General features: G+C 40.5%; 1 protein-coding gene and 1 pseudogene across 1 annotated transcript in view; both read left to right on the top strand.

The window, feature by feature from the left end:
• LOC119239816 (RNA-binding protein 12B-like) overlaps positions 1-20582 on the top strand; it is a 290681-nt gene that overhangs the window by 223307 nt on the left and 46792 nt on the right. The window lies entirely within an intron of this gene.
• Positions 16037-16414, top strand: LOC119249541 (peptidyl-prolyl cis-trans isomerase A-like; annotated as a pseudogene).

Below are 20582 nucleotides of genomic sequence, written 5' to 3'. Positions count from 1 at the left end.
TGACGCCGCCCTTATAAACTCAGTCTCTCAGCCCAGGTGTACCCACTTCAGGTGCCCGCCATCAGGCATGCATTTGGGACCACAGGGTTCCCTCATCTATCCTAATGGTGGGAGGGCAGAAAAAGCCTGATACTTTTTACCTTACCTTACAGAAAGGAAGAGAGAGAGGAGAGGGAGGGAAGAGGGGAGAGGAGAGAAAGGAAGAAGACAAAAAAAGGGACTAAATTCCTGGAGGAATTTGTAATTGTTCTCTCAGACAAGGCCAGTCATCTTTTAAAGTTAAACGGTGACTGTGTGGCAGAGAACAAACTGGCAATTACTCGGTTTTCATTCCCAAACTTGAAATTAAACGGTGAAATGTTTTTCAGTCTTTTAAAATTAATCCCACTAGTGTAAAACTTCAGTGGCTGCAAATCAGGGGTCTCTAACTTACCAGTGGGATCTCTGGGGAGCAGAAGCTGAGAGGAAGGGGAGGAAAAGGTTTCTGGGGGAAGTACAAGCTGTAAAGAAAAAGGGGAGTGAAGTTGGCTTGAGTGGAGGAGCCATGGACCCAGGTCACTTCCTTAGGGGGAAAAGGATGTCCTAAAGCTAATTCCATACAGGCTTTGTGGACTCCGCCCCCACCCCAGGCCAAAGCCAAAGACACTGGGAACTCCAAATCCCATCCCCACACCAAAGGGAAGGTGGCTGGGACCTGAGGGTGGGGTTAAGCAGCCAGGTTGGTATAAAGCTTTGGGGGGGGGGTCCCCCATTTTGGCTCTCCGGCAGCTTGCAGCGTCCGGCCAGCTCTGAGAGTGCCTTTGGGTTTCCAGGTCGGCGGATCGGGTAGGACGCATTAAAGACTTTATTTCCCTATTTTCTCCCTGAGTTGTACATTTTCCTCATTTACCTTTCCCTTGTAAATAAACCTTTTATTAACCTTTTGTGTGTGCCTGTAGTGGAGTATTAATAAGTCCCTTCTAAGCGCGCGGGTGAGGACCCACAGCCAGGCAACCGGTTCAGTATCAGGGCTGCCCTATAACAGCTTGACAAAGGATTTGCTAAAACACAAAAGATCAGACCACAGCTTGCACTTTAAAGGAGTCCTCTATGGGGCAGAAATGTCTAGGCCTCAGTCCACTGACTGCCTCAGTCATTGCTGCAGCTGCCCTAGAAAGTGGGGTCCTCCTCTCAAAAGCTGAAGCAGAATCACAAAGAGCCCCGAACTGTCAGTCAACCATGCTGCACTCAGCAGGGAAGCAAACTGGTGGGGCCATCAGAGAATCTAGGCCCTAGGTGTTGGCCTCACCTCCACTAAATTTCTAGGTGAGCTTCCTCAAATCTCTCCTGTTTACCTGACCTCACTTTCTCCTTTTCCTCAGGAAAAGTCTAGCTTCTTCTCACTTTGTTATGCAGAGCATTCAGGGGGGGCAAAAGAATGCTGCTTTTCTAGTGGGAGGAGTCATCTTTAAAACTCAAGAAGGCAGGGCCTCCCTGGTGGCACAAGAGGTTAAGCACAGCACTATGAAGCTATCTGAAGCTTCTGCAGCACCGGTTTGAGCTGGCCAGGGAGCTACCCACATGGCACAGCAGACCTCTCCTGACTCGTCCGCTGCTCCCCTCAGCAGTGTATTTCAGTAGATCCACCTGTTCTGTTCTACGCTCTGTCTCTGGTGAATCCTCTCATCCCCACCCCCCAGCACTTCTGGCTGAATGTATGCATAAATAAATAAATCTTAAAAAAAAAAAACAACCCAAGGAGGCTTATCAGCTATTTCCCCTAAACATGAGTATAAAATATTAAGCCATTCCCTTAATATGAGAGTGGTTGTGATGAATTCTTGTTCTAAATAGCACTTTCGGGCCTCCCCGGTGGCGCAGCGGTTGAACGCTGGGTTGCGAAGCTGTCCACAGCCTCTGCAGCGCCTGTCTGACTGTACCCAGTGCTTGTATAATAAATAAATCTTTAAAAAAAAAAATAGCACTTTCCCATTCTTATTACAGACAGAAACAACTCGGGATGGTGAGAACAGAGTGAAATCGAGGAGCAAAAGCTGAGAGTTTTAACACCCTGGGTAGATGGGGTGTGCCCAATCCCCCCCCCAGGTGTCCTTCTGACCTCTCACTTTCTAAATTCACCTTTGGGATTTAACATTTTACATATGGAGACTAGCTTTGGGTGGGAGTAGTAGAAGTAGGGTCCTTTTCTTAAATATTTATGCTAAATTCCTAAAACAGAATTTTAGGGAATCACATGTCATTCTTTGCTTCCAATTGACATTTGCTAAATGTTTGTTGTGCTATTTCATTAATAATTATGTAGAAAGCAGGAATTTTACTTCACAAACTCAGAAGTTCAAGAAATATATTCATAATTTGTTCAAAACTAAATGAACATTCCTACTGGGTCTATCCTACATTGAAATTCCTGCATTGAAATTATTGATACGTATCATTTTGAAGATTGCCTTTTTTGTAAGATAGATTCCTAAAATGTGGGATTCTTAGGTCAAAAGGCAAGTGCATTTTGAATTTGAGCACATAGTTCAACACACTATCTGCCTTCCCCCTGCCCCTGCCCCAAAGTAAGAGTCTCTGATCATCCACACTCTTTTCAGCCCGGAAGTTCTCCATCTTTCAATTTTTGTTAAACAGATGGGCAAAAATTCAATTTGGTATTATTTTAACTTGCATTTTCCTGGGTACTGGCAAGATTGAACAACTGTTATGTTTTTACAGAATCTTCACTTTCTTTGATCCACTGAGTCATTTGTCTTCTTATTGATTTATAAAAGTCTTATGCAAGTAAGAGCTCTTAACTTTTTTTTTTTAAAGATTTATTTATTTATACAAGCACTGGGTAGAGTCAGAAGTGCGGGAGGGTGAGAGAATTCACCAGAGCCAGAGCGGGGAGCAGAGCAGGCAGAGGGACCGAAGTACACTGCTGAGGGGAGCAGCGGGCGGCAGGAGAGGTCTGCACAACATGTGGGACCTTCCTCCGGTGGCCGGGGAGCAGCCAGGGAGCAACCGGGGATCAAACCAGCGCTACAGAGGCTGCTGGCAGCTTCGCAACCCAGTGCGCTCAACCGCTGCGCCACCGGGGAGGCCCGCTCTTAACTTGTTTTTGAGTGTGTTTGCTGCAAATATTCTTTTAATTTACCACTTGTCTTTTAACTGTTTGTGGGTTAGCAAAGATAGCTTCCTGCTCCTCAGCTCATGTTCCAATGGGGACTTCAGAAGAAAGATAATGATAATGCAACCTGATAAAGGTATACATAGACAATGTTAGAAGGGGCACTTCTAATATCGGCAGCTTATTACTGAAAACAATTGTGAAAATTTGTTTTCACATTAATGGGTAATGAAAAAAACCTATGTACACTGATGGCCACTGGCATATTTTTTTCATAACATCAGGCAAAAAAGATCACTACTTTTTAGATTTTGACTATTCAACCTCATTCAACTTCTACCACTTCTCAACCTTCTACTCCCAAATTCCATTCTTCCTCAGTACATCGTACATCTATCCTCCCTTTTATTTTCAAAGGAATGGATTTTGTTTGTTTGTGATAGAGATTTTAGGTCGCTCTCCAGTATTTAGACCAAATATATACATTAAAGACATCTGAGAAGCCTTTGTTTCTTCAAAGTCTACTATGTGAAAAGAAGTCATATTTTAGTATGTAATATTTTCAAATAGGAGAACTTATTTTCCTTTTTTGTATTCATTCATTTAACAAATTTTAACTACATACCTCCCTATAGTAGGGACTGTTTTAAATACAGTGGATATAGCATTATATCTACATGTTCATAAAACTTACATCTTAGTTGAAGAAGGCAGTTATTAAATTGATAAAAACATAAGTTTATATTAGATGGTGATACATACTACAAAGAAAAATGAGGCATCATAAGGGGTGTTATAGATTGCATTATATTGTCCCCCAAAAGATGCTGAATCCCAGTACCTTTGTTTGTGACCTTACTTGGAAATAGGATCTTTGTAGAAAATCAAGATGAGATTATTAGCATGGGCTCTAATCCAATATGACTGTTTTCATAAAAGGGGGGAATTTGGACAAAGATACACTTGCACACAGGGAGAATACAACATGAAAATAAAGCAGAGTTCTGGGTGATGGATCTGTCAGCCAAGGAAAGCCAAACGTGGCCTACAAAACACCAGAAACTGGGAGCAGGGCATGAAACAAATTTTCCCTACAGCCTTCAGAAGAAACCAACTCTGCCAATACCTTGATCTCAGACTTCAGTATCCAGAATTGTGAGACAATACATTTCTGTTGTGTACCCAACTTGTGGTATCTTGTTATGGCAGCCCAGGACACTAATAATAATAGAGGGAAATTAAGATTTTAGATGGGGTGATGAGAGAAGTTCACCTGAGAACAGACAACAGAATAAAGTAAAGCAGGGAACCAGGTAGAACACACAAAGGTGGGAAGAGCCAAAGCAAATCTGTCTGGTTGTAGCATGCCTTGCAAGTGTAAGCATCTCAAGGTCAGGGTTCTTGATGTAGAGTGAGTGAAGTGGGAAAAAGTGGGAGGAGATAAGGTTAGACTATGTAGGGATTTACTGGCTTTGTGTGGGCATTGGTAAATGACATTATCATTGTCACCAGTAAAGTATCTACTTTTTTCTGTTAAGCAGATTTTATTTTACATGTAACTTGCTTCAGTTATTTGCTGATTTTTTGTTTACATATAACCAATGAGTTTCAAAAATGTATAGGCCAATGGATTTCTGTAATCTTGTGTACTTAGAAGTGTTATAGGGCAGCCCTGATACAAAACGGGGTGCCTGACTGTGGGTCCTCACTCGCGCGCTTAAAAGGACTTATCAGGGCCTCCCCAGTGGCGCAGCGGTTGAGCGCTGGGTTGCGAAGCTGCCTGCGGCCTCTGCGGCGCCGGTTCGATCCCCGGCTGCTCCCCGGCCACCGGAGGAGGGTCCCACATGGTGCGCAGACCTCTCCTGCCGCCCGCTGCTCCCCTCAGCAGTGTACTTCGGTCCTTCTGCCTGCTCTGCTCCCCGCTCTGGCTCTGGTGAATTCTCTCACCCTCCCGCGCTTCTGACTGTTACCCAGTGCTTGTATAAATAAATAAATAAATCTTAAAAAAAAAAAAAAAAAAAAAAAAAAAAGGACTTGTCAATACTCTACTGCAGGCACACAAGAAAGGTTAATAAAAGGTTTATTTACAAGGGAAGGGCAAATGAGGAAATGTACAGCTCAGGGAGAAAAATGGGAGACAAAGTTTTAAATGCATCCTACCCGATCCGCCGATCAGGAATCCCAAATGGCACTCTGAGAGCTGGCCACAAGCCAGGAGCCGTGAAGCCAGGAGGCAAGCGACAGAGGGAGAGACCCCAAGGCCCACGTGTTTGGTTTTTATACCCAACCTGGCTGCTTAACTCCACCCTCAGGTCCAAGCCACCTTCCCTTTGGTGGTGACGGGATTTGTCTTTCCCAATGTCTTGATGACTTTGGTCTGGAGTGGGGGTGGAGTCCACAAAGCCTGTATGGGATTAGCTCAGAACATCCTGTTCCCCTAACAGAACAATTCCCTAATTAAATGAGATACTTGAAGAAAAACATTTTGTCATACTGCAAAGTTTCCATCATACATGTTAGTTTTTTCAATTATATAGAAATTTTCAAATGTCAAAAATAGTATGGAGACTAAGATAATGTATACTCACATATCCGCCACCCTGATTTAGAAAATGTTCTAATTTTTGTTTCTAAATGTTTCTAAATGTTTGTTTTGCTATTTTTAAATAAATGAAATATCACAGATGAAGTTTTCTTGCTACTTCTCATTACCTTCTGTTGATTTATTCATTAATGTCTTCATTTACTAACTTTCATTTAACTACTTTCTATATGATCAAGCCAACTGATTCAAACAAGCAAGTCTGGGCTTGTTTCCTTTCCTCAAACTGCTCCCAATCTAGCAACATGGGGCAGATAAGAAAATACCTGGAAGGAAGGTGAGTTGGGGTGGGAAAGGAGTGTGTATCTCAGACATCTGGATAAAAATACAAATGTAAAGATGATCATTTAATATAAATTATAATGAGCTAATATTGGAAAAGTGGATGTCAACCCGATGTGAATGCCAAAAGAGAAAAGAGGAAGAGAAGGAACAAGAAGAGATGAAGGGGGAAAAAAAAGATGAAAAGGAATGATAGGGCCTCCCCTGGTGGTGCAGCGGTTGTGTACTGGGCTGCAAAGCTGCCCGTAGCCTCTGCAGCGCAGGTTCCATCCCTGGCAGCCAGAGAGGGTCACACATGGCACGTAGTGTATTTCGTCAGTCTGCCTGTTCTGTTCCCCGCTCTGGCTCTGGTGAATTCTCTCACCCTCCCACGCTTCTGACTGTACCCAGTGCTTGCATAAACAAACAAACAAACAAACAAATAAATAAATTTAAAAAGAAAAAGGAATGATATCACAATCTTAAAAGCTCCAAATAATCTCCTTTACAAACACACATAAAGAGTGAAGGGGTGATGATCACAGACATGCTCTGCCTCTATGGGAACCTGACCTAGGGACTGTGGCTTAGGTATTTGCAGTTTTTGGTACAATGCCGCAATGGCATCTTCTTCTCTCCTATGTTAGAATGGCATTATTATGGGGATAACCTAGGATCATCTCCCATACAATATATACATACATACATACATACATACACACATATATAAATAAAGCACACTATTTTCAAGCTTTGGTTTTTTAGTTCTGATTCAAAATTTGTGCAAGGCAACTCACTAAAACCACATGACAAATAAGACAGGTCTTGCCATCAATCTCCCTTACTCTCTGACAAAGGATTTTGTGGATTAAGAATATGGAACATTTCGTAATGATAGTCCCAAAATAGCAAATGGTCATTTTGTACTAGATGGGTAGGAACATAGAAGAAAATAACAAAACTAAAGAGAAGACAGCTTCTGCACTGAAAAAGTGGCAATATAAGACCACAGAGGAAGCCAAAGGGCAAAGGATAAAACTGCAATTGTACTCACATGTGACCTCTTTGCCTCTTATTGTTTCTGATTGTGTTCTTAGAATCGTATGGTAGACATGGTTTTAGCAAATGAAAAGCCTGACACTTGCTAATTTTATCACAATTCATAGAGTCTAGTTCATACCAAGCATATAGCCAGTACTAAGTGCTCAAAAATGTTGAGATGACTAGCTTTCCTTCAAGGCTAAAATGGTCTATTTGTATGTATTCTTAAAAATAGTAATTGAGGATATGTATGTTACATTGAAAAGCACAACACATTCAAGTACTCCATACTCATAATTGATAGCAAGTACTCAAAAAATCACATAACTACCATGTCTGACTATTAGATGAGCAGTAGAAACTTTTCACAAGGGAACCTATTCCTTTCAGCTTGAATGTCTTCACATTCTGCCATTGTTAGAGTTGCTGGGTCTGATTTGCAATTCCGGTTGGAAGATTCACATTTATATACCATTGTAGTGCAAAACAGGAAATGTTTCCTCTGGGTTCATGCAGCCCTACAAACTTGTGCCTTTCTGCAAAGAGAAAAGCTCCCTTTCCTCAAAGATGCCTCAAACCAGCCCACACTAGTTCCACTTGCCCCCTTGGCTGGGCACATTTGTTCAGTACACAAACTGTATAACCAGGTGCCTTGTGTCCAGTGCCAAGACAATGGCTTTCTGAACAATACTCCCTAAACCGGGCACTCAGCCAGGCACTGAAAATAAAAAGAGGAATAAAACAGAACCTACCTTTGGAGACTGGGAAGAGGGCCATATAAAAGATCACCACAAACAGACTTAGTAATCAAAGAGAAACACACGCAAATTGCTATAGGGATCACAAATGAAGAAATCACTCATTTTTCTTGGATGGAACTGAAGTCAAGGAAAATTCAAAAAGGAAAAGGCATTTGAATTTGGGCTCACAGGATGAGGTCCATGAGGTGAGAGAAGGGCATCAGGATTTTTAGTGACAAGCACAAGCTCAAGGGTCACTTCCTGTACCCCCAACTTCAGGAAAGTCTAAGTTGCAGCTTCCTCACTTTGATCTAGGTCTTTGGTCACCATTTTTGTTTGGTTTGTTTTCTTTTGTCTCTTTTTGCCTTTGAAGTGATCTAGACAAACTCAGCAGTGTAATAAACTTCATTTGCCAGGACTGTCCCCCTGTGTAGCTTTCTTGGGAGTCTGTGGAGCAGTAGGTGGCTAGTCAAAGGCTGTGGATTTGGGATTGTGGCCAAATGCCTCCTTGAAGATATAGCACTCAAGGACATTCCAGGAAGAGGGAGCAGCATAATCCCTAGTATTTTGTTTGCCAGATGGAAATATCTCTAGTGACAAACATATTTAATTTGGCTGCAGGTGTGACCTTTGGTTACGCAATAGAATTGTGGATCAGGTAGAATCTAATTTTCAAAGATCTAGAATGTTTAGTTCCCTAGAAGGATCAGTTAGTTTTGCCCTGAAAGGCTGTTCCAAGACCACAGACTACATTTCTAACTCTAGTGAACCTTTTCCCTTGTTGGCAAGTGTTACTGGTTGCTAGAAGATTCAGGAGGGAACATGTGCATAGCATAGCTCCACACAAAGCCACTTGCAGAAAAACAACTCAGTTTGTGTCCTTTTGGCAGGAAGTCAGAAACATGTTCTCTGAGTCATCAAGGGAAAGCAGTCTAAGGAAGGCATCAGAGTGGTTGTGAGGCTACAGTAGGGGGTTGGTGGCAATGACCTTTGTTTCTTTCCCTATAGCAGGCACTCTGCGGCTGCTTCGATGTTCTGCAATGATGTCGTCTGAATTTGTTTAGGGAGTTCATGGAGGCCCAGGAGCTTCACTGGGTGCTGTTTTGTACAATAAAGACAACAACAACAACAACAAGCCAACTCTGTTTTCACTGATTAGTTCCAAACTAGCTATTCCAGGCCACACATTCACAAACCAGTTTTTCATTTGATGACCCCTATATTGAAATAAAAGGTAAGGGTTTAGGTTACATAGTACCAGTGCTCAGGAACTGCCTGAGGGCCCTCACTGCATGACAATCTGATAACTGCTAAAAGTACTAAGGAGTACTTCCCCACTCTGTTTTTATGACCCACTGACTGAGGAATGGAAAACACTGGCCCATATTAGTACCCAGGAAGGAGTCATCAAAGAGAGAACAGGACAAACTCAAGAACAATTTGTAAACCCCAAAAGCACATTTCTACAAAGTAGGCAGGTACATTAAAACATGGCAGGTCAAAAATAAAAACCAAGGGCAGCCACAGCGAGTTGAGAGATGTGTCAGGCTATATTTAAGGGTCTTGTTAAAGCTGGTCATATGTTAATAAGTATCACTGGGAAAGTACTAAGCACCAAACTATCACTTCATAAAAAAAAAAAAAAAAAATCACTTCATTAAGACTTCACATTCCTCAGCAAAGGAAAATAATAAAGATACCCCCATTCCACCTGTTGCTTATGCCAAAAGCATAACTATCATTTCTTTTATTCTTTTTTTCACTACCTGGTACTTCCACCTCCCATAAGTTAAACCTCCAAATTATATATTGGTCTGTCCTTTTTTTTCCATCTCCACTGCTACCATCTCAGTCCAAGCCACAATAATATGTGGCCCACACCACTTCAATAGCCTACGTAGTGGTTTCTCCATACTCCAGTTCCCCTCCATCTCCGCTTTCTGTTTGGGAAAGGTCTTCATAAGCATAAACAAATGTAATAAATTAATACAGGGAAAGTTCTATAATTTGACAACAAAAAAACTTAAAATTTTGAAATACCAGCAGACTCCCTTAGCAGTAGGAGTGAGTGGAGTGAGGAAGAGAGAACATTTTTATTGTGTTTCCGTATTACTTAATTTATTCAGTGAGTATGTACATATTTAAAAATAAAAGAAGACAAAATAACATGTTGTAAATAAGTAAAAGTTAATAAAAAACTGGAAAAATAGTTGACACAAATATAACAAAGGCTTAATACATTTGATAGTCTTAATATATAAAAGCTCATACAGGTCAAAAAGAAAAGCATTAAGATCATCAGATTAAAATAAGAAAAATATTATATTTTGAACTCAATGACTATGTTTTTAACAAGAAAATGTGTAAGGATGATGTTAAGAATCACTGAAAATTAAATTCAAATATGAGATAAATAGAAAATGTTCTATTCTACTAATAATCAAATAAATAAAAAGTAGAAGTGAAATATCACTTTTTGTCTATTAAAGAGAGTAGCAAGCCTATTAAACAGACTTAAAATTTTTTCATTTTCATCCAGAGTTTGTGGGAGGACAAAATTTCTCTTTGGTAAGAATTTTGGTAATGTCTGATAGCTTAGAAGTTCAGTCTTTTGACTAGTGATTTTATATCTAGGAATTCATAAGGTAATAACTACAGATATGCATAAGACTCAATAATAAAGGTTTACTTAAGAATAATGTGTACAGTCAAAAATTGGGGAAATTATAAGAATTGAATAATAAAAGTATAGTTAAACTGATGGTGTTACATCTATCAATGAGTTATAATGTTATAGAAATGTTTATGAGGGCTTAATATATTAAGTAGATATTTTTCATGAGTTAGGTGTAAATTTTACATAATTCCAATAAAAATACCTCAGTAGAAAAACTGACCCTAAAAGTCAAAAGAATGGCCAGAAAAATTCTAGAGAGGAAAAAGGCAATCAGAAAGGACTTAGTACTACCAGATATATTTTATTTATTTTATTTTTTTAAAGATTTATTTATTTATTTATACAAGCACTGGGTACAGTCAGAAGCGCGGGAGGGTGAGAAAATTCACCAGAGCCAGAGCAGGGAGCAGAGCAGGCAGAAGGACCGAAGTACACTGCTGAGGGGAGCAGCGGGCGGCAGGAGAGGTCTGCGCGCCATGTGGGACCCTCCTCTGGTGGCCGGGGAGCAGCCAGGGATTGAACTGGCACTGCAGAGGCTGCGGGCAGGTTTGCAACCCAGCGCTCAACCGATACGCCACCAGGGAGGCCCCTACCAGATATATTTTAAAGCCTCAAGAGTGAACCACTCTTAAGATTGTGGTTCTAGAACATTAAGAGAGGAACAAATAAAACAGTATAAATACAAAATACATGCAAGGAAAAAAGGCGAACTCCTGAAGAAATGATAAGACTAGATCAATGTAAATAAAATGGTTGACTCCATGTCTTCATAACATTTACCTTCTCCAAAAAATGGAAAAAGAAATGTAAAAATTGAAACTGTATAAGAAACCAGAAGTACTAGAAGAAAACAAAGAAAAAAAATTCTTTTAAAAATTGAAAAAAGGGGAAGCCCTTTTAGAAGTGTTTAAAAATCCAAAAGCCATCACAGTAAATACTGGTGAGTTTGACTATATAAAAACATATCACAAAATTACTACATAGCAAGATTCCACAATAAAAATCAAAACCAAGGCAAACGGAGAGAAATATTGTAATCTCTATCCCACTGAGCTAGTTTCTCTCATGTATATAGAGCTCTCAGAAATCAATATAGAAGAGGGCCTCCCCGGTGGCGCAGCGGTTGAGCGCTGGGTTGCGAAGCTGCCCGCGGCCTCTGAGGCGCCGATTCGATCCCCGGCTGCTCCCCGGCCACCGGGGGAGGGTCCCACATGGCGCGCAGACCTCTCCTGCCGCCCGCTGCTCCCCTCAGCAGTGTGCTTCGGTCCTTCTGCCTGCTCTGCTCCCCGCTCTGGCTCTGGTGAATTCTCTCACCCTCCCGCGCTTCTGACTGTACCCAGTGCCTGTATAAACAAAACAAACAAATAAATAAATAAAACATGCCTCTATTTGGAAAAAAAAAAAAATGTGAAAAAAAAAAAAATCAATATAGAAGACCTGCAACTGATAGAAAAGTGGGCAAAACGTCTGAGATGACAGTTGATAGAAAAAGCTATAAAAGCTACTCTAAAACTATGAAAATATTCCGATCTTCACTCAAAATAAGAAAAATGCAAAATAAAACCATATTGTCTTGCTACTTTTTAGTTTATCCACTTGTCAAATTCCCCAAATTTGATAACACACCCTTTTGGCAAGACTCTTCAGAATTGGGTACTTTCATAATAAACAACTAATAGGAGCATAAAATAACAGAACTTCTAGGAAGGAAACTTAATTGCATCTATCAAAATGACAATTTTATGTAGTCTTTGACCCAGAAATTCTACTTCTGGGAATTTATTTATGCATTTGCATGCAAAAATGATGCACAAAGTCAATAACTGGGCACTGCTTGTCATAGCAAATAATTAGGAAAAAAACCAGTATTTCCACCATTTTGTGTTTTGAATAATGCTGCTATGAACATGGCCTAAAATTTTCTTTGCATTCTCACTTGTATATTTTTATATTTAAACATTTTTGCACCATGGAAATTTCATTAATAATTAGTAGCTCCAAAGCTTGATGATACTAGCAACAATGATTTATTATTTGTCCTGGTTCTGTGGTTTGGTTGGGGGTTCTTCTGTTTGTTTAGCTGGTCTCAGTCATGTGGTGGCATTCAGCTGGGTGATCTGGTAGACTTGGAGGTCCACATAGTCTCATTCATATGTCTGCAGCTGGTCTTGGCTCTTGCAGGTTCTCCTTCATGTGACCTCTTACCCTTTGATAGATTAGAACAATTTCCTTAGATGGCAGCCTCAGAGAAGTGCTCAATAGGAGGAAAGTGGAAGCTGCAAGGTTCCTGAGGTGTAGGCTACAGAACTTGCACGATGTCACTTTTGTTATATTGGTCAAAGAATATCATAAAGACAGTTCAGATTCAAAGGGAAGGAAACAGATTCTACTTCTTGATGAGAGCAGTTGCAAAAAAAAATATGGCAATACTTAATTGGCCATAGGAATATATTATCTGTTCAAAAATATTAAATGAAAGTGTCTATAAATAAATCTTAATGATACGGGAGAGTTCATGCTATAATAATTTTAAAGAGCAGAGAACCAATGGTATATGACTTGTGTGATTCATATCCATACTACCAAGTCTCCTGAATTTCCTGCTAGCTCCCTGATAATTCTATTTCTCATTTCCACTAGAGATAATGGCTTCAAGGAATATGGATTATTTCATATAACGAAACGTTCTGAAGAAAGGCCGTTCCAGTGGTTGAAAATTCATCTACATACTCAAGTCAGCAGAAACTCAGAGCCACATCAGCATTTCACCTAAATCCTCCAGCTAGACTCCCTCATGATGTAAGATGGTGTCTAAGTCACATTCAGAAAAGATAATATCCAGAGGAAGAAGAAGTATACTACTTCCCTTCCCATGTTTCTCTGGCCCCCTTCTTGTCTAAAATTCTGAAAAATTTTAAACACACTGAAAACCTTGCACCTAGATCCAACAATTGATAATATTTTCCCACATGCTATAATTGCTTAGTCTCTCTCCTTCACTCCGCGTAAGATATAGACTATATAAGGGTTTTAGGAAAAATTTCTGTATCTGTTGAAATCAAGTTGCAGACATCATGACACTTTACCCTAAATAATTCACTTTGTATTTCCTAAGAATAAAGATATCTCCTATAAATCACAATAGCATCATACTTAAGGAAAATTATCAGTAATTCCCTAATAATACTTAATTTTCAAAGCTCAAATTTCCTTATTTGTCCCCATAATGCTTTTTATACTCTCCAAACCAGAATCCAAGCAAATTTCATATTTAGCATTTGGTTTCATATTTTTTTTTATCTCTTTGAGTATAGACCATTACCCTAATTTGTTTTCTTGAAACTGAGTTTTTCTTTGAAATTTACCTGATTTCCTCATGGTGTCACTTATTTTCTTCTTGAATTTTATTTCTTATAAACTTTAAAATTAGATGTGGATGCTTAATTAAGTGTATGTTAAACCTTTTTGGCAAGAATATCTTATAAGCAGCAAGGCAAACATTCTCAGAATCGCCACAGTGGACTTTTCCAGAAGGATCATAGGCCACAGTAGGGAAACATGCGCTGTCCTGTACCATCCACTGGTGATAAATGTGGAAATACCATGCTTTATGGGCCTCCCCAGTGGCGCAGCGGTTGAGCGCTGGGTTGCGAAGCTGCCCGCGGCCTCTGCGGTGCCGGTTCGATCCCCGGCTGCTCCCCGGCCACCGGAGGAGGGTCCCGCATGGCGCGCAGACCTCTCCTGCCGCCCGCTGCTCCCCTCAGCAGTGTACTTCGGTCCTTCTGCCTGCTCTGCTCCCCGCTCTGGCTCTGGTGAATTCTCTCACCCTCCCGCGCTTCTGACTGTACCCAGTGCATGTATAAACAAAACAAACAAATAAATAAATAAATAAAACATGCCTCTATAAAAAAAAAAATAAAAGAAATACCATGCTTGGTTCACTCATTAGATGTACTTCTGTGAGCTGAGGATGATGCCCATCCTCTGTAGGAGAGGGAGGGTTTCATGCATTAAAAGGGTTTTGCCAGAAAGGAAGAAGCAGGCAGTTCCCTTCCCTACTCCTTTCTTGTCTGCAGCAAGTTCCCTTGGTGTTACTTCACCATATACCTGATATCTGCCCACTTTTCTCCATCGCCACTTCTATACCTATCCAAGTCACCTACAATCTCACCTGGTCTCTAGCTATAAGCTGGTCTCCCTGCTTCCAATCTATTTTCAAACAGACACCAGAGTTGTCTTTTAAAATTCAGGTTATGTCAAATCCTTGCTTTACTTTCTTCTTCAGTGGCTTCACATCTATATCTAAGGTAAAATCCTCAAACTTGGCCTGCAAAATGTCACATCATTTGGTCCCTGCTTAGCTCTCAGCCTCACATGGGCCACCCTCCTGCACACTCAGTAAGTGCCCATCACACAGTTTCCATTCTGTCCTTTTAATGTGCTAAACCCTTTACTGACTTTTATGCACTTGCAGTTCCCTCTTTTTTTTTTTTTTTTAAATAGGAGATACCATCATGTGATTTATTTATTTTTTTATTTATTTTTAAGATTTATTTTTATTTATTTATACAAACACTGGGTACAGTCAGAAGCGCGGGAGGGTGAGAGAATTCACCAGAGCCAGAGCGGGGAGCAGAGCAGGCAGAAAGACCGAGGTGCACTGCTGAGGGGAGCAGCGGGCAGCAGGAGAGGTCTGCGCGCCATGTGGGACCCTCCTCTGGTGGCCGGAGAGCAGCCGGGGATCGAACCGGCGCTGCAGAGGCCGCAGGCAGCATCTCAACCCAGCGCTCAACCGCTGCGCCACCGGGAAGGCCCTGCAGTTCCTTCTTGTTGAACATTACCCCTCCATTCACATTTTGCCTGGCAGTAAAAAATAGTAGTCATTAAGGGTTAAATTGTGTCCCTCCCCCCAAATTCAAATATTAAAGTCCTAACCTCCACTACTTTAGAATATGACTGTTATTTGGAGATAAGGTCTTTAAAGAGGTAATTAAGGTAAACTGCCTTAATGATTAGCATGGGCTCTAGTCCAATATTACTGGTGTTCTTATAAAAGATGAGACTAAGCACAGAGATACACAGAGGGAAGACTATGTGAAGATACAGGGAAAAAGCAGCCATCTACAAGTGAAGGAAAGAGGGCTCAGTAGAAATCAACCTGCAGACATCCTGGTCTTGGACACCAGAACGGTGAAAAAGTAAATTTCTGTTGGTCAAGTCATCTAGTCTGTGGCACTTTAGGAGTTCCTGGGTAAATTTAAGCAGTAGTTAAGAGGATGCATTGTGGTGCAGCCTTCCTAGGTGTAGATCCTGTCTTTGCCAATATACTAGCTGTGTATCTTTAGGCAAATTACTTACTTTTCCATACCTTGTTCTCCTTTTCTGTATGATGGGGATAATAACTACTGTATTATCTGGTTTGCCCAAGATTAAGGGGTTTTCAGGGATGCAGGACTTTCAGAAGCTGCCATCATCAGAAGTCCTGCGAGGCTGTCACGGTGAACCTCACTGTGTTTGACATTGCTGCCAAAGGGGAGCTCTTGAGCCATCTTTGAGATGTTTGCAGACAAAATTTCAAAGACAGTAGAAACTTTCATGCTCTGAGCACTGGGGAGAAAGGACTTTGTTTAAAGGTTCCTCCTTTTATAGAATTATGCAGGATTTATGTGCCAGGGTGGTGACTTCACACACCAGAATGGCACTGGTGGCAAGTTCATCTATGGGGAAAATTTTGATGAGCTTTTCATCCTGAAGCATATAGGTCCCACAGTCTTGTCAACGGCTAATGTAGGAAGCAACACAAATGGTTTCCAGTTTTTTATTTGCACTGCCAAGACTGAGAGGTTGGATGGCAAGCATTTGGTCTTTTGCAAGGTGACAGGGGGCATGAATATTGTGGAATTCATGGAGTGCTTTGGGTCCGGGACTGGTCAGACCGGCAAGACACCATTGCTGACCGTGGACAAATCTATTACATTTGATCTGTTTTATCTTAACCACCAGACCATTCCTTCTGTAGCTCAGGAGCACACCCCTTTATGCCCACCTGTTTGAAATAGCCTATAATATTTATGCTCTGCCTATAGTTCTATGGGTTCCAAATTTTCCTTCTCTCCTTCAAAGTCTAGCTGGATTGCAGAGTTAAGTTTATGATTATGAAATAAACAACAAACAGGGCCTCCCTGGTGGCGCAGCAGTTGAGCGCTGGGTTGCAAAGCTGCCCATGGCCTCTGCAGCGCCGGTTCGATCCCCGGCTGTTCCCCGGCCACCGGAGGAGGGTCCCACATGGCGCGCAGACCTCTCCTGCCGCCCGCTGCTCCCCTCAGCAGTGTACTTCGGTCCTTCTGCCTGCTCTGCTCCCCACTCTGGCTCTGGTGAATTCTCTCACCCTCCCGCGCTTCTGACTGTACCCAGTGCATGTATAAACAAAACAAACAAACAAATAAATAAATAAAACATGCCTCTATAAAAAAAAAAAAAAAAAAAAAGAAATAAACAACAAACAAACAAACGAATCCTGAACAGTTATCCTAAATGGGATATGGTTGTTGTGAGACTGAATTAATACTTATAGCATACTAGAACAATGCCCGACACATGGTAAGTATTCAATTAGCAACAGATATTATTACAATTATTAATAACTACATTTCAGATCTCAGTTAACTGTCACTTTCTCATATACTTTTACTGATATCTTAAATTGGATTAGAAATTCCTATTAAACTCTTTAAAAGAATCTGGTTCTTTTTGGGGTTCCCTAAAATCCATTCTCTTTACTTTCAAATATAATAGGACTCCTGGGGGCCTCCCCGGTGGCGCAGCGGTTGAGCGCTGGGTTGCGAAACTGCGCGCGGCCTCTGCGGCGCCGGTTCGATCCCCGGCTGCTCCCCGGCCACCGAGGAGAGTCCCACATGGCGCGCAGGCCTCCCCTGCCGCCCGCTGCTCCCCTCAGCAGTGTACTTCGGTCCTTCTGCCTGCTCTGCTCCCCGCTCTGGCTCTGGTGAATTCTCTCACCCTCCCGTGCTTCTGACTGTACCCAGTGCATGTATAAACAAAAAAAACAAACAAACAAACAAACAAATAAATAAAGCATGCCTCTATTAAAAAAAAAAAAAAAAAAAAAAGAAAAAAAAAAAAAAAGAAAAATATAATAGGACTCCTGGGTTTTTTGTTTTTTTTAAAGATTCATTTATTTATGCAAACAAGAGCTGGGGTGCAGGCCAGAGGTACAGAGGTGAGAGGATTCACCAGAGACAGAGTGGGAAGCAGAACAGGCAGATCTACTGAAATACACTGCTGAGGGGAGCAGCGGGCAAGACAGGAGAGGTCTGCTGCACCATGGGTCACCTCCCTGGCTGGGGATCAAACTCATGTTGCAGTAGCTGTGGATTGCTTCACAGTGCTGACGCTTAACCCCCTGTGCCACCAGGAAGGCTCTGGACTCCTGTTTTTTAACTGAGCACATGGCTACCTGGAATAAAGACTAATTCTTAGGTCTTCTTTGTAGAAAACTAAGTTTTGACTTAAGGGTTATGAGCAGATGTAACATGTACAAATTCTGAGTTGTGCCTTTAAAGCAGGAAGTTTCTTGACCCAAGGAAGCTGAGAGAGAGAGAGTTCATTGTGTCTGTGAACTTGAACGAGAAAAATAAAATGACATCTGTATTTTCACTAACTGAAATTTAGCATTTGCTTTAATTATGAATATAGGCAAAAAGGCAAAAAGTATTAGTAGTAACTGTAATATTGCCACCAAGAGAAATTACAAATACTTTCATATCATAAACAGTTTTTGCAGACATCTAAAACATTGCTTATGTTCATTACTACTTGAAATCTGAAGTTAGGCTTACTCCTAGAGCTTACTTACTATTGTGGCATGCTTACAGAAGCATATATATTGCCATATACCATGGTACAAAAATGGTTGGAAGTCATGGCTTAGAGAGAAGGGCACCTTGCCTCTTGCCCTTCACAACTGCTGCTGGCTGGTATGTGGATCTAGCCGTGGGCCATCTTGGATAACAGGTGAGAGCTATATTCTCAGATGGTGGAGCAACCAGACTGAGAGGGCCTGGGTCCCTCGGAACCTTGGATACTCCAAGCAATTCTAGATTTATACTCGAATTGCTACTTGAAAGAGGAATACATGTCTTATCTTTTTTGTTACTATAATTTTGTATATTAGTTTAGTAGGTGGAGTTATATCCTTATTAATACAATAGCAATTATCATATTTTGTAATTATATTTATTTGTGATGATCTTTGCTTGAAAGTCTTTACTACTAAAGAATAAGCTTTTTGAGGATGTGAAACCTATTTGTTCACTCTGTAATTTTAGCAACTGCCTACAGGGTAGCCAAAGTAGACTGTCATTAAGTGTGTCAAAATAAGTAAAATAATGGCGTATGAAAATGTTTATGACTATGATAGGTTAATCAAATGATACAGTATAGGCAATATGTAAAACATGCAAAAAGTCTATGCACAGAAAAAAGGTGGAAGAAAATACCAAAATACGATCAGTAACTGAATTACAGGTTTTTACATGACTTTTTTTCCTACTTTTGCTTTTATTTCCAGATTTCTCTATGTGTAAGTATATACATATTATGTACATATACTATACACATATATTATATACATATATATAATGCAAAACATGTAATAGAAGAAAGTGAACTGAGAAGTCAGTTGATCCCTAGGAAACTTGGAGAAGGAAGAGAGAATGTGTGGAGTATTCTTGTCCAGGAAGGATTAGCTAGCTGTGATCTAGTATAGACTCTTTCAGACATTTTAGATACTCAATGTGCCATGTAAAAGGCAACAGGCCAGCCTGACTTTTAACATAAGGATTGAAACTTATTACTTAATTAAGAGGCCATGGAAAAATTTAGAGATGGAGCAATATTGTGAAATAAGGCATAATTCTTTAAAATATAGTAGTCAACCAAAGGACAATCTTTATTGTGTTAAAGTTTGAGAAGAAATGTTATTACACTTCATCTACAATTATACAATTGGATCAGTTATAATAACCAGGGAATCATATACTTAAAGAGGACATACTGAGCTAAAAGCTAAGTTAAACAAATTGTGCTTCTGTGGTTACTTACATTGTTAATCCTTTGGCTCAGCACTGAGCTTCTGCCTTGATTATAACCCTGACTGCATAAAAAATGTATGCATATTTCAAACATATTGGTTTTGGTGTCAAGAAATTAGATGGGGGCTTCCCCGGTGGCGCAGCGGTTGAGCGCTGGGTTGCGAAGCTGCCCGCGGCCTCTGCAGTGCCAGTTCGATCCCCGGCTGCTCCCTGGCCACCGGAGGAGGGTCCCACATGGCACGCAGACCTCTCCTGCCGCCTGCTGCTCCCCTCAGCAGTGTACCTCGGTCCCTCTGCCTGCTCTGCTCCCCGCTCTGGCTCTGGTGAAGTCTCTTAATCTTAAATCTTAAGAAAAAAAAAAAGAAATTAGATGGGAAATATTTTCATGTGCTCATAATTATAAAAAAAATTAAACTTAAATGCTAGCAAATAATAAAAGTTCAATAAATGTTAATTGGTGATAACGTGTTATCCATAGCATAATTTTTAAAATTCTTAATCTTTCCTCTATTGCCCTAAATGGAATTCTCCCTTCAGGTTTAAATTCTCCCTTCATCTTTTTTTTCCCCTAGGTTTATAACATCTTTAATATAGTTGTGATTACTAGAAATAGCTGTATTTTTAGTATAGATTGATTGCTCTAAATACAAAGAAACAAATGAAACACATCCATCAGAAAGATGTGAAACTCAATACTGGGCATAAAATGGAAGAGAAGTTAACCGCTAATGATAACTATTAGAAAATAATTTTTAACAAAACTGTATAATCATGACTCTTGTACAGTTATAAAATAAACACATCTCAAAAATTTCATTTTAACTCATGAATTATTGAGGGAACTAGTTAAGCTGTTGCAACCAAGTCAAAGAAATATTCACATAAATATTCTAAGGCAGCCAGGAATGATTAAGTAAATCTGCTTAACAAATATGAAAGATATCAAACTGGCAAAACTGGTCAATTTTTACAGAACAAAATATCAACTGAATCGCCAATGGACATAATTTGCATATTAATGGATAAGAATAATTTGCAT

Source organism: Talpa occidentalis, unplaced genomic scaffold, assembly GCF_014898055.3.
Source record: "Talpa occidentalis isolate TD23 unplaced genomic scaffold, MPIMG_talOcc4v2.1, whole genome shotgun sequence".
NCBI lineage: Eukaryota > Metazoa > Chordata > Mammalia > Eulipotyphla > Talpidae > Talpa > Talpa occidentalis.
The sequence above is the reverse complement of the archived record's forward strand: the minus strand, read 5'-3'. Positions and strand labels throughout refer to the sequence as shown.